Raw genomic sequence first — 12,754 nt, 5'->3', positions numbered from 1 at the left:
GAAAGGATCGATATGGTTGACTAGAGGGGGGGTGAATAGGAAACTACCAATTTTTAACTTTTCTTTACCAAATTAAACTTTGCATCAAAGTAGGTTGTCTAGATGTGCAACTAGGTGAGCAACCTATATGTTGCAATAACAACAAGCATACAAGCAAGCAAGAGAAGTAACACTAAAGAGGTTGCACAAGTAAAGGTAAGAGATAACCAAGAGTGGATCCGGTGAAGATGAGGATGTGTTACCGAAGTTCCTTCCTTTTGAGGGGAAGTACGTCTCCGTTAGAGCGGTGTGGAGGCACAATGCTCCCCAAGAAGCCACTAGGGCCACCGTATTCTCCTCACGCCCTCACGCAATGCGAGATGCCATGATTCCACTATTGGTGCCCTTGAAGGCGGCAACCGGACCTTTACAAACAAGGTTCGGGCAATCTCCACAGCTTAATCGGAGGCTCCCAACAATACCACGAAGCTTCACCACAATGGACTATGGCTCCGTGGTGACCTCAACCGTCTAGGGTGCTCAAACACCCAAGAGTAACAAGATCCGCTAGGGATGAGTGGGGGAATCGAAAATCCCTTGGTGGAAGTGTAGATCGGGGCCTTCTCAACCACTCCCAAGAAAACCAACAAGTTTGATTGGCTAGAGAGATAGATCGGGCGAAAATGGAGCTTGGAGCATTAATGGAGCTTGAGCATTAATGGAGCTTGAGGGGGAAGGGGTAAGTCAATGGGGAAGAAGGGGACCCCCTTTTATAGTGGGGGCAACAATCCAACCGTTGCCCCACCAACCAGCCCCGCACAGGGCGGTAGTACCGCTAAGGGGGGGGGTACTACCGCTGAGCCAGCGGTACTACCGCTCCAGCTAGCGGTACTGCCGCACAGAGGAGAGCAGCAGGGATCTGGACCCAGCGCGGTACTACCGCGGTGGTAAGGGCGGTACTACCGCTCCGAAATGGTACTACTGCCTCTACTGCCGCAACTAGTGCCGCAAAACCCAACACGAGAAAAAGAGCGCTCGAGTCGAGGCGGTAGGAGCCAGACAGCCCAGCGGTAGTACAGCTGCGGGGTCACCGGCGGTACTACCGCTGCGGAGCAGTACTGCCGCTTGTGACCCTTCGGCGGTACTACCGCTGGGACACAGACAAGAGAGAGAGAAGATCTCTCCGTCGAGGCTGAGGACGAGGCAGTGGTGCCAGGCAGGCCAGCGGTAGTACTGCTGTGGAGTCATCGGCGGTACCACCACTGCGAAGCCGTACTGCCGCTTGTGACTCCTCAACGGTACTATCGCTGGGTTGCGCGGTACTACCGCTGGAACCCAAACAGGACACAAAAGGAGAAGAGATCTCTCCAACAAAGTGGAAGAGCTCTGAGGGTGAGAAGCTGATGTGTACGTGTTGATTCCACCCAAGCAGTACCCTAGCGGACCCCCTCTTGATAGAATGGTGCCCTCTACGCAACTAGTCCACTGAAAGAGAAACGTAAGAGATACACCATCTTGAATGACACTCCGAAGGGAAGAAAACGTCTCGTGCCAAGGATGAATCTGTGAACTACTCAAAGCACATGATTAGTCTGCAAACATGTTGTCATCAATCACCAAAACTACATCGAGATGCCTCAACAAAAGTATTTGTTTTGCGTGACTCAAGAAGGACTAACTTTTAGATTGCTAGATGATCTTCATGGTTCATTTAGATGATGAAGGCCAAGCTTAGATTCAGATCACCACTACTAATTTAAGTTCGATAAACGATTCATACGTAGTATGATGAGATCATATCTTTTGTGGATATGACCTTACCTGTAGGTTTTGCTTGTGTGGTGTGCCTTTTGTGTTTTTTATTGATTGATATTGTGTGATGTGCTCTGTGATTTATTTTGTGAGTAGAATAAGCTTGCGTTGTTATAGACCCCTACCTATTTATTATGCTTAAATATTGAAGAAAAGCAAGCTATGAAAAGATGGTGTTATGGAGATTTCTTCGGTTATGCACGAAACAAGCTACCTACATTGAAGACCTTGAAGATACAAGATTTTTATATGTGTATATCGTTAGACATTTTTTGTGAGATGTCATTGTGTCTATTTTACTGAAAGCGCACATGACAACTTATTTTCAAAGCTATTGTGATGCTTGTATGGGTATATCTGTCTCCCTCTACAATCTATTCTTCCACCTAAACCTAAGACCCGCACAAAAGGAGTTACTACATTGCTTGCAAATCCCGAGAATGGAGTGAAGATGGATGCAACCTAGGGATGAGTTCAAGCTAAACAACATGCACCAGGACCGCCAGGAAGCAAGCACAATCTTGCTGAAGGAAGAAACCTGGAGGAAGCTACAGTTCATCAGTAGATGTTTTATAATAGTTGATGCAAACCCGAGAGTCGTAAGGACCGATAGTTGATTTTGTTTGGCATGCAGAACCAATGGAATTATCCGAACCTAGTTCGTGAAAAGAGAAATTTCTGCAATGTTTGTGAGGATGCCGAAGTGTTAGAATGCGAGATTTGCTAAACCATATACAAGCTAATGATTTGCTAAAATCAGAGGCACAATTTGTTCCATACAAAGGGAGTTGTGAAGGAACGTTCTGTTCGTGTCATCATAGATGGAGGGAGCTACAACAACTTGTCTAGCATGGAGATGGTGGAGAAGCTATCTCTCACGACAAGACCACATCCACATCCTTACTCCATCCAATGGCTCAACAACTGCGGCAAGGTTAAGGTAACACGTATTGTTCGTGTGCATTTTAGTATCTCTACATATGCTGATTATGTTGATTGTGATGTCGTACCTATGCAAGAATGTTCCTTATTACTTGGTAGACCATGGCAATTTGATAAAAGTTCTGTACACCATGGTAGAAAAAATTAGTATACTCTTGTTCATAAGGACAAAAATATTACTTTGCTTCCAATGACTCCTGATTCCATTTTGAAAGATGATATTAATAGAGGTAATAAAGCAAAACAGGAGAAACATAAGAGTGAAAATCAGATTGTGGTAAAAGAATTTGAGCAACAAATGAAGCCTAATAATAAACCATCTACTGTTGCTTCTGAAATTAAATTGAAAAGTGCATGTTTACTTGCCACCAAATCTGATATTGATGATCCAGATTTCAGCAAATCTGTTTGCTATGCTTTTGTGTGCAAAGATGCATTATTTTCTTTCGAGGATGTACCTTCCTCTTTGCCTCCTGTTGTCACTAATGTTTTGTAGGAGTTCACCGACGTCTTTCCACAAGACGTGCTACCGGGATTACCACCTATTCAAGGGATTGAGCATCAGATTGACTTAATTCCCGGTGCTTGCTGCCTAACTGTACGCCATACCGTACCAATCTAGAGGAGACGAAGGAGATTATGTGTCAAGTACAGGAGCTGCTCAACAAAGGTTATATACGCGAATCTCTTAGTCCTTGTGTTGTTCCTATTATACTAGTACCAAAAAAGGATGGTATGTCGCGTATGTGTGTTGATTGTAGAGGCATTAATAATATTACTATTCATTATCATCATCCTATTCCTAGGCTAGATGACATGCTTGACGAATTGAGTGGCTTTACAATATTCTCCAAAGTTGATTTGCGTACTGGATACCATCAAATTTGTATGAAATTTGGAGATGAATGGAAAACAACATTTAAAACTAAGTTTGGATTATATGAGTGGTTACTCATGCCTTTTGGGTTAACTAATGCACCTAGTACTTTCATGAGATTAATGAACGAAGTTTTATGTGCTTTCATTGGACAATTTATGGTAGTCTATTTTGATGATATACTGATTTATAGCAGATCTTTGGAGGAACATTTGGAACATTTACATGCTGTTTTTATTGCTCTACGTGATGCACGTTTGTTTGGTAACCTTGGGAAGTGCTCCTTCTGCACCGACCGAGTATCTTTTCTTGACTATGTTGTTACTCCACAGGGAATTGAAGTTGATAAAGCCAAGATTGAAGCTATTGAGAGTTGGTCGCAGCCCAAAACGGTCACACAAGTGAGGAGTTCTCTTGGCCTCTCTGGATTTTATAGGCATTTTGTGAGAGATTTCAGCACCATTGCTGCACCTCTCAATGAGCTTACAAAGAAGGATATACCTTTTGTTTGGGGTACCGCAGAGGAAGAAGCCTTCATGGTATTGAAAGATAAGTTGACACATGCTCCTTTACTCCAACTTCCTGATTTTAATAAGACTTTTGAGCTTGAATGAGATGCTAGTGGAATTGGATTAGGAGGTGTGTTATTACAAGATGGCAAACCTGTTGCATATTTTTCTGAAAAATTGAGTGGGCCTAGTCTGAATTATTCTACTTACGATAAAGAATTATATGCTCTTGTTCGGACTTTAGAGACATGGCAACATTATTTATGGCCCAAAGAATTTGTTATACATTCTGATCATGAATCCTTGAAACATATTAAAAGTCAAGCTAAACTGAATCGTAGACATGCTAAATGGGTTGAATTCATTGAGACTTTCCCTTATGTCATTAAACGCAAGAAGGGTAAATAGAATGTTATTGCTAATGCATTGTCTCGTCACTATACTATGCTTTCACAACTTGACTTCAAAATATTTTGTTTGGAGACCATCAAAGAATTGTAAAGAAGGAAGGACATGGAACAAGTTCGTCGTTAATGATGGATTTGTGTTCCGTGCTAACAAGCTATGCATTCCAGCTAGCTCCGTTCGTCTTTTGTTGTTGCAGGAGGCGCATGGAGGAGGATTAAAGGGCACTTTGGCGTGAAGAAGATGGAGGACGTACTGGATACACATTTCTTTTGGCCAAAGATGAGGCAGGATGTTGAGTGTTTTGTTGCTTGCTGCACTACATGTCAAAAAGCTAAGTCACAACTCAATCCTTATGGTTTATATATGCCTTTGCCTGTACCTAGTGTTCCTTGGAAGGATATATCTTTGGATTTTGTTATAGGTTTACCTCGAACAAAGAAGGGGAGGGATAGCATATTTGTTGTCGTGGATAGATTCTTGAAAATAGCACACTTTATACCATGTCATAAGAGTGATGATGCTGTTAATGTTGCTGATTTGTTATTTTGTGAAACTATTCGCTTGCATGGTGTGCCAAATACTATTGTTTCAGATCGTGATACTAAATTACTTAGCCACTATTGGAGATGTTTATGGGCTAAGTTGGAGAGTAAACTGCTTTTTAGTACTACTTTTCACCCCCAAACTGATGGACAAACTGAAATAGTCAATAGAACATTGTCTACTATGCTTAGGGTTGTTTTGAAGAATAATAAGAAAATGTGGGAAGAATGCTTGCCTCATATTGAATTTGCTTATAATCATTCATTGCATTCTACTACTAAGATGTGCCCTTTTGAAATTGTGTATGGTTTCCTACCTCGTGCACCTATTGATTTGTTGCATCTTCCATCTTCAGAGAAGGTTAATTTTGATGCTAAAGAACGTGCTGAATTGATTTTAAAAATGCATGAGTTAACTAAGGAAAACATTGAGCGTATGAATGCTAAGTATAAACTTGCTGGAGATAAGGGTTGAAAACATGCTGTGTTTGCACTTGGAGATCTTGTTTGGTTACATTTGCGTAAGGATATATTTCCTAATTTGCACAAATCAAAGCTAATGCCACGTGATGATGGTCCTTTTAAGGTGTTAGAGAAAATAAATGATAATGCATATAAACTTGAGCTGCCTGCAGATTTTGGGGTTAGTCCCACTTTTAACATTGCATATTTGAAGCCTTATTTGGGTGAGGAAGATGACCTTCCGTCGAGGACGACTTCATTTCAAGAAGGGGAGGATGATGAGAACATCAATACCATTGTTACACCCACAGCTCCTGCTGCTATACATACTGGACCAATTACTAGAGTTTGCGCACACCAATTGAATTACCAGGTACTTTCGTTTCTTGGTAACGATTCTAATATTCATAAGAATACGATGCTGCCTAAATTGGATACATTTGTTTTGCTTACAATGAAGGGCCTAGCTTGGACAAGATAGATGAATCTTGGAGCAAGTTCAAGCATGGAGATGATGGCATGCACAAGGGGAACAAGAACATAGTTACATGTGATGACTCCAGGACTTTGAAGCCACCATAATGAGTGCATGAAGCCTTGGACGAAATATACAAGATGCCACTTCATAAATTTCGTCCAGAGGCTATTCTAGGTGCTGCGTCACCTTATTTTTGAGCCAGGCCCATGTAATTTCGAAATACTTGATTATAGGTTGTTTTTAGAGTCCGTGTGTGTGGGGAAACAAGAGTTAGGGTTGGTTTCGGACCCCTCCTCCAAGGGCCACGAAATTTCCCCCTCTCTCCTCCATATATACAGCCCTTAGGGCATCATTTAGACTTTGGGTTTGTTTAGATTGTAAGTTCGCCATAGCTGCAACTTCACGTACTTCGTTTGTGTTCAATGACTAGACAAAGGCGTCACAAAACCCCACCTTCACTAATAAAGCTTTCCTCTTATATTCGCAATATCCAGATTGCAATCTCAGTTTCTTGATTGTTCTTCGTTTGCTCGCAGGAAACATACCCTCGTGGTCAGGTTGATCGTGCTCCGGCATGGTCAATAATCCCTCAGAAGTTGGTTTAGCGATTGCTAAGGCGCGATAGCCACCATCTCATTGAAACATCGGGACACCTTCGCCTCTATCAAGTGGTATGAGAGCTAAAGTTTGGCACATCAGTTTCATACGGTAGGTTGAAACAAAAAAAGCACAATTTTCGATTGGTTGTTTCCAAATTCTGAACGTTTCCTTGAAAAAAAGGAGTTATGATTCCTTCATGCTTTCAACTTGGTCATTTTTCATGGTAAACTAGGAGACAAGAAATTCCAGCAATGAAGGAAGAGAGTAAGAAAAAAGGGGAGGAAGTGCTCATCTTGTGTTTTGTTTGGAAAGAGCTGATATGTCGGTTGTTTTGAAGGAGAGAAAACAAATAAAGGAAGACTACAATTAAATTTTTTGTCACGTGGCTAGGTCCACATCTTTGAAGCATTAAAAAAATAGGAGCGAAGGGCATAAGAGAGTTGGCACACCGTACGAGTGCCATTAAAAAGTTTCATCTGGTTGTTCCTCTCTATATATCAAAAAAATCATTAGTGGCCTCTCTATCCTTTGACTCACATTCGTTCATATTCGGTTGAGTGCGTGAACACGTCTGTGTCTTAGGCTTGCGTCTCTAGCACGGTCTAGTCTATGACCAGCACTCGGCCACTTTGAACGAATTTTCAGCTTGCATTAATTAACATTGTTGTAGCATTTTTTTCCACATATATAAAGCCAACCCAGCTCCACATATTTCTACATCGTGTATACATACGTTCACCTGGTAATCGGTTTACCCAACTTTTAGAGTTATTTGACAACGCTAGATGCCCGTCACCGCCTGCTGCATGGTAAGAACTTGCAAGACTTTGATTTTTGCTCTACTATGAGTTTCACCACCACATCCAAGTATTTCATAGGAACATTATTCTTTGATTTTGCTTCTTGTTTCAACTAATCATGGCAGGTTCCGGAGTCAGTTGGGCATCATCGACCATGGGAGACGTGCCATCACCTCAGAAAATACAACCACCATCACAAGAGGTACAAAGACGTCGGAATGTGCACAAACAGGTTCTTGATTCCATGCCACCTTTAAATGGTCGTTTTAAGCCTGATTCATATATTGAATTTGAGTTCAAAATAAATGCTATATTTGCTTCCCATAATTTCTCTGAACATCAAAAAGTTAAGGTCGTGGTTGGTACTTTCACTGGTTTTGCTACTGTTTGGTGGAGTGAACAATGTCGGTTATACCCTGATTATGTACCTAATACTTGGGATGATTTAAAACTTGTCATGAGAGATAGATTCATCGATGCTTATTATACTCGTCGCATGCTTAAACAACTACAACATTTAAAACAAGGTAGTGACACCATAACAAAGTATTATGATGATTTACAAACTGCCTTGTTGCACTCCTTTTTAGAGGAAACTTAAGATGATTTTATGGATAGATTTTGGGGCAGATTAAACCATGATATTCAGGAATATTAATTCATGAAGAGTGTTATCCTATGGACCATTTTTTCGTCTTGCTTGCAAAGGTGAATAGGAAATAAAACGACGTGTTGCCCACAAGGAGAACAAGTGCAAGGAGAACATTCCAAGCGATGATACAATTGTTTCTTCCACTGCTAGGCGTACAATGACAACCACATCCATTTGTGTGATGTAACACCCCGAGACCGACATGCCAGGTGTCTTCCAGTTATTCGCTGTCGTTGCCATATCATTTGCTTGTGTGTTGCATCTTGCCATGTCATCATCCGCATTGCATCATCATGTTTTCAAAACTTGCGTCCGTCCCGGTCTCCTTGTTCCGTCCATTGTCCATTCTGAGCCCAGACACACTTGCACGCGCCCGTGGCATGCCCGAAATATTATTTTATAAGTGGCCGGAAAATGTTCTCGGAATGGGTTGAAAGTTGGCGTGTGGTCTTATTTTAGTGTAGATAGACCGCGTGTCAAGTTTCATCGCATTCGGAGTTCGTTTGATAGCCCAACCGTTAAACTATAGCGGCATTATAGCCGGACACATGTTGGACGTTTTCGGTCTCCGGAAACAGTCGCCGGGCCTCCCTCTCTTCTCTTCTCTCAGCTCAAAACCGTCTACATAGGCCACTACCTACCGCCAGGTCCAACCTAACCTCTCTCGTCAGCCCGCGGCCCTCCTCGCGCGCGTGCCCGAAAAGCTGTTCTGGACCCGACCCGGGCAGTCATCACCGTTGGATCCAGATCATCCCCAAACGTCTACAAAACATCACCATTTTCTTTTTTGGACTACCTAGTGTATTTTTCTCGACCACTTGATTTTAATTGGAGGGATGGATTAGCCCCTAAACTCTCCCTCTTTCCATATATATATATATATAGTCCCTAGTCTAAATCTGAACAAAACCCTATTTTCTAGGGATCCTACCCTAGCGCCGCCGCCACTCTCTCTCGGGATTTCCCCCAGATCCGATCCGTCCAATTCCCCCAACCAGCGCAACCGTCTCCCTCCTCGATCGCCCACGACCCCGAGCCACTTCTCCTGCCAGCAACCGAAGCCACCGACCGGACCCCGTCGTCCTCCGGCAGCAACCAGGAGCTCAAGCTCCCTCTCTCGGTCCATGGCGCCCTCGCCCCGAGCACGCAGGACCGCACCCTTCCTCCCTGCTCTCCCTTCCCTTTCTCTATTTTCTTCTCTTTTCCCCGCTATCTCTCTCTGTCGCCTCCACTGGACGCCATGGCCGGCCTCTTCTTTCGATCCATCGCCGCGCCTCCGTCTCCTTCAAGCAGCAGCAGCATCCTCATGTCGATCGCGGCCTCACCGACTCCAGCAAGCCTCGCCGGAGTTCTTCCGACGACCACCTAGGGCATCACCATCATCAACCAGAGATGCCGGGCCATGGAGCCGAGCTGCCCGACGCCTTCGCTTCCTCCACCGGGTCTCCTTACCTCGCCGCTCGGACCCGCCGTCCTGTGCCTCGCCCGTGCGCAGGCGTCGTCAGCTGCGCCCCTGCACCTCCAGTCCAGGTCGCTGCTGCCTTGCTCCGTTTCCGTCGACGGCTTCCTCTCTGCTCCTTCTCCTCACCAGCTCTCTCTCTCTCTCTCTCTCTCTCTCTCTCTCTCCCTCGTAGCAAGACGCTGCCGCTGGTGCTCGCCGTCGACCTCCTCGTCGTCGTCCTAGTCCCGATCCCCGCCGGATCCGGCCGGTCCCCGCCTCGCCTCACCGCTGCTCTGCCTCATCGTCGCCGGAGTCCATCGCCGCGCCTGCTGGCTCCCTCTGCTTCGAACAATAGGATGAGTACCGCCCCCTGCGTTGACCCGTTCTAGTGCCAGCGAGAACGATCGCCAAGGCCCAGCGTGCCCTCCCAGGCCGCCTCCTCCATAGATCTGGGCCGAAGCCCATGGTGAGGCCCCAGCGGAGCCTCTGTTTTTTTTTCTGTAGACCCAGTTTGCTTCAGATTCGGCCTAATGTGTTTTTGTCCTTGTTTGCGATTTTAGCAATTAAACCTGAGACAACAGTTTTGCAGTTTAGCCCCTAAGCTTCATGCATATTTTAACTCACAAAGTAAGCATCACATGGAAAAACTTAATATATGAAACTTGCTTAGAATTTTGTGTAGATTAATAATTTGCAACTTTCATCTATGTTTAAAATGATTAAATTGTTGTTTGTTTAAATTTGCCCCTATGCCATGTTAAAATGATTTAATTCATAACTAAATAACAGTAGCTAGGTTTTAAATAATCTTTATATGTAAATGTGGTAGAAAAATGCCTAGTTTAACATGATGCACTCACCTAGCATGTTTAACAAATCTAAAATTGTGTTTAGGGCAGATCAGTACCAAACCAAAAATATGCACATGAGGAGTTTCCGGACTTGTTCTTTTGTTGTTCCGGCCTCATTCAAACTTGCCTAGATAGATAGTTTTCATTTGCTTCACCCTCTTGCCATGTTTAACAACATTTAATATCGTTGGGTACATAAAAAAGATCGAACTAAATAAGTCACGTGGTGTTTCGTCAATATGCAATGGAGTTGCATGTTGAGCTCCACTTAATTTGTAGGATTGTTTGTGCATTTTGCCATGCCATGCTTCATTAAACCGGACATGCATCATACTTGGTTGTGTATCATGTCATGCTTATGTGGTGGTTGCTTACTATGTTGTTTGCTTTCTTTCCGGTGTACTTCTTCTCGGTAATCCGGTAACGTTGCGTTTGTGAGGATAAGTTGGCTACGACCGTTTGTCTTCTTCATGGACTCGTTCTTCCTCCTTGCAGGATTTCAGGCAAGATGACCATACCCTTGAAATCACTTCTATCTTTGCTTGCTAGTTGCTCGCTCTTTGCTATGCCTATGTTGCGATACCTACCACTTGCTTATCATGCCTCCCATTTTGTTAAGCCAAGCCTCTAACCCACCTTGTCCTAGCAAACCATTGTTTGGCGATGTTACCGCTTTGCTCAGCCCCTCTTATAGCGTTATTAGTTGCAGGTGAAGATTGGAGCTTGTTCCATGTTTGGAACATGGTTATTTTGTTGGGATATCATATTATCTCTTATTTATATTAATGCATCTATATACTTGGTAAAGGGTGGAAGGCTCGGCCTTATGCCTGGTGTTTTGTTCCACTCTTGCCGCCCTAGTTTCCGTCATACCGGTATTATGTTCCCGGATTTTGCGTTCCTTACACGGTTGGGTTATAATGGGAACCCCTTGACAGTTCGCTTTGAATAAAAATCCTCCAGCAAGGCCCAACCTTGGTTTTACCATTTGCCTCACCACCACCTACTTTTCCCTTGGGAGTCGCGCTCCCGAGGGTCATCTTTATTTTAACCCCCCGGGCCAGAGCTCCTCTGAGTGTTGGACCGAACTGAGCTGCCTATGGGGCCACCTCGGGGAAACTTGAGAGTTGGTTTTACTCGTAGCTAGTCTCATCCGAGTGTGCCCTGAGAACGAGATATGTGCAGCTCCTATCAGGATTTGTCGGCACATTCGGGCGGCTTTGCTGGACTTGTTTTACCATTGTCGAGGATGTCTTGTAACCGGGATGCCGAGTCTGATCAGATTGTCTTGGGAGAAGGAATATCCTTCATTGACCGTGAGAGCTTGTGATGGGCTAAGTTGGGACACCCCTGCAGGGATTTGATCTTTCGAAAGCCGTGCCCATGGTTATGGGCAGATGGGAATTTGTTAATGTACGGTTGTAGAAAACCTAAAGTTTATCCTAATTAAAACGCATCAACCACGTGTGTACTTCTCGACGGGGTCCGGGAAGTGAACACGATGTTGGAGTCATGCTTGACGTAGGTTGTTCTAGGATCACTTCTTGATCATAGATTTCTCGAACGTGCTTTGCCCTCTCTTCTCGCTCTCATTTGCGTATGTTAGTAACCAAATATGCTAGTCGCTTGCTGCAGCTCCACCTCATACCTTTTACCTACCCATAAGCTTAAATAGTCTTGATCGCGAGGGTGTGAGATTGTTGAGTCCCCGTGACTCACAGATTACTTGCAAAACCAATTTGCAAGTGCCGATGATACCGTGCAGGTGACGCAACCAAGCTCAAGGAGGAGCTCGATGAAGATCTTGTCCTTTGTGTTGTTTCGTTCTAGTTGATCAGTAGTGGAGCCCAGTTGGGGTCGATCGGGGATCTGTGTAGCATTTGGGGTAGTCTTCTTTCATTTTGGTTCCGTAGTCGGACCTTGATTGTATTCTGATTGATGTAATGCTTTATTCATGTATTGTGTGAAGTGGCAATTGTAAGCCAACTATGTATCTTTTTCCCTTATGTATTACATGGGTTGTGTGAAGATTACCTCACTTGCGACATTGCTTTCAATGCGGTTATGCCTCTAAGTCGTGCTTCGACACGTGGGAGATATAGCCGCATCGAGGGCGTTACAAGTTGGTAATCAGAGCCTTCCCCGACCTTAGGAGCCCCCTGCTTGATCGAATCGCTGGCATTGTTGAGTCTAGAAAAATGTTTTGAGTCATTTAGGATTATATATCGGAGAGTAGGATTCTTTTTACTCCTCGGTCCCTTCGTCACTCTGGTGAGGCATCCTGATGTAGAGTTTTGACTCTTCTCTTCTCAAATTTTCGGGCGTGTTTTGGATTTAAAGGACTTAAAAAACCAAGTTTCTCAATCTCTCCGCCCGAGCCACGATGCCCAGATGTTTGAAT

Source organism: Triticum aestivum, chromosome 6A (genome assembly GCF_018294505.1).
Source record: "Triticum aestivum cultivar Chinese Spring chromosome 6A, IWGSC CS RefSeq v2.1, whole genome shotgun sequence".
Lineage (NCBI taxonomy): Eukaryota > Viridiplantae > Streptophyta > Magnoliopsida > Poales > Poaceae > Triticum > Triticum aestivum.
This window is presented reverse-complemented; position numbering follows the sequence as displayed.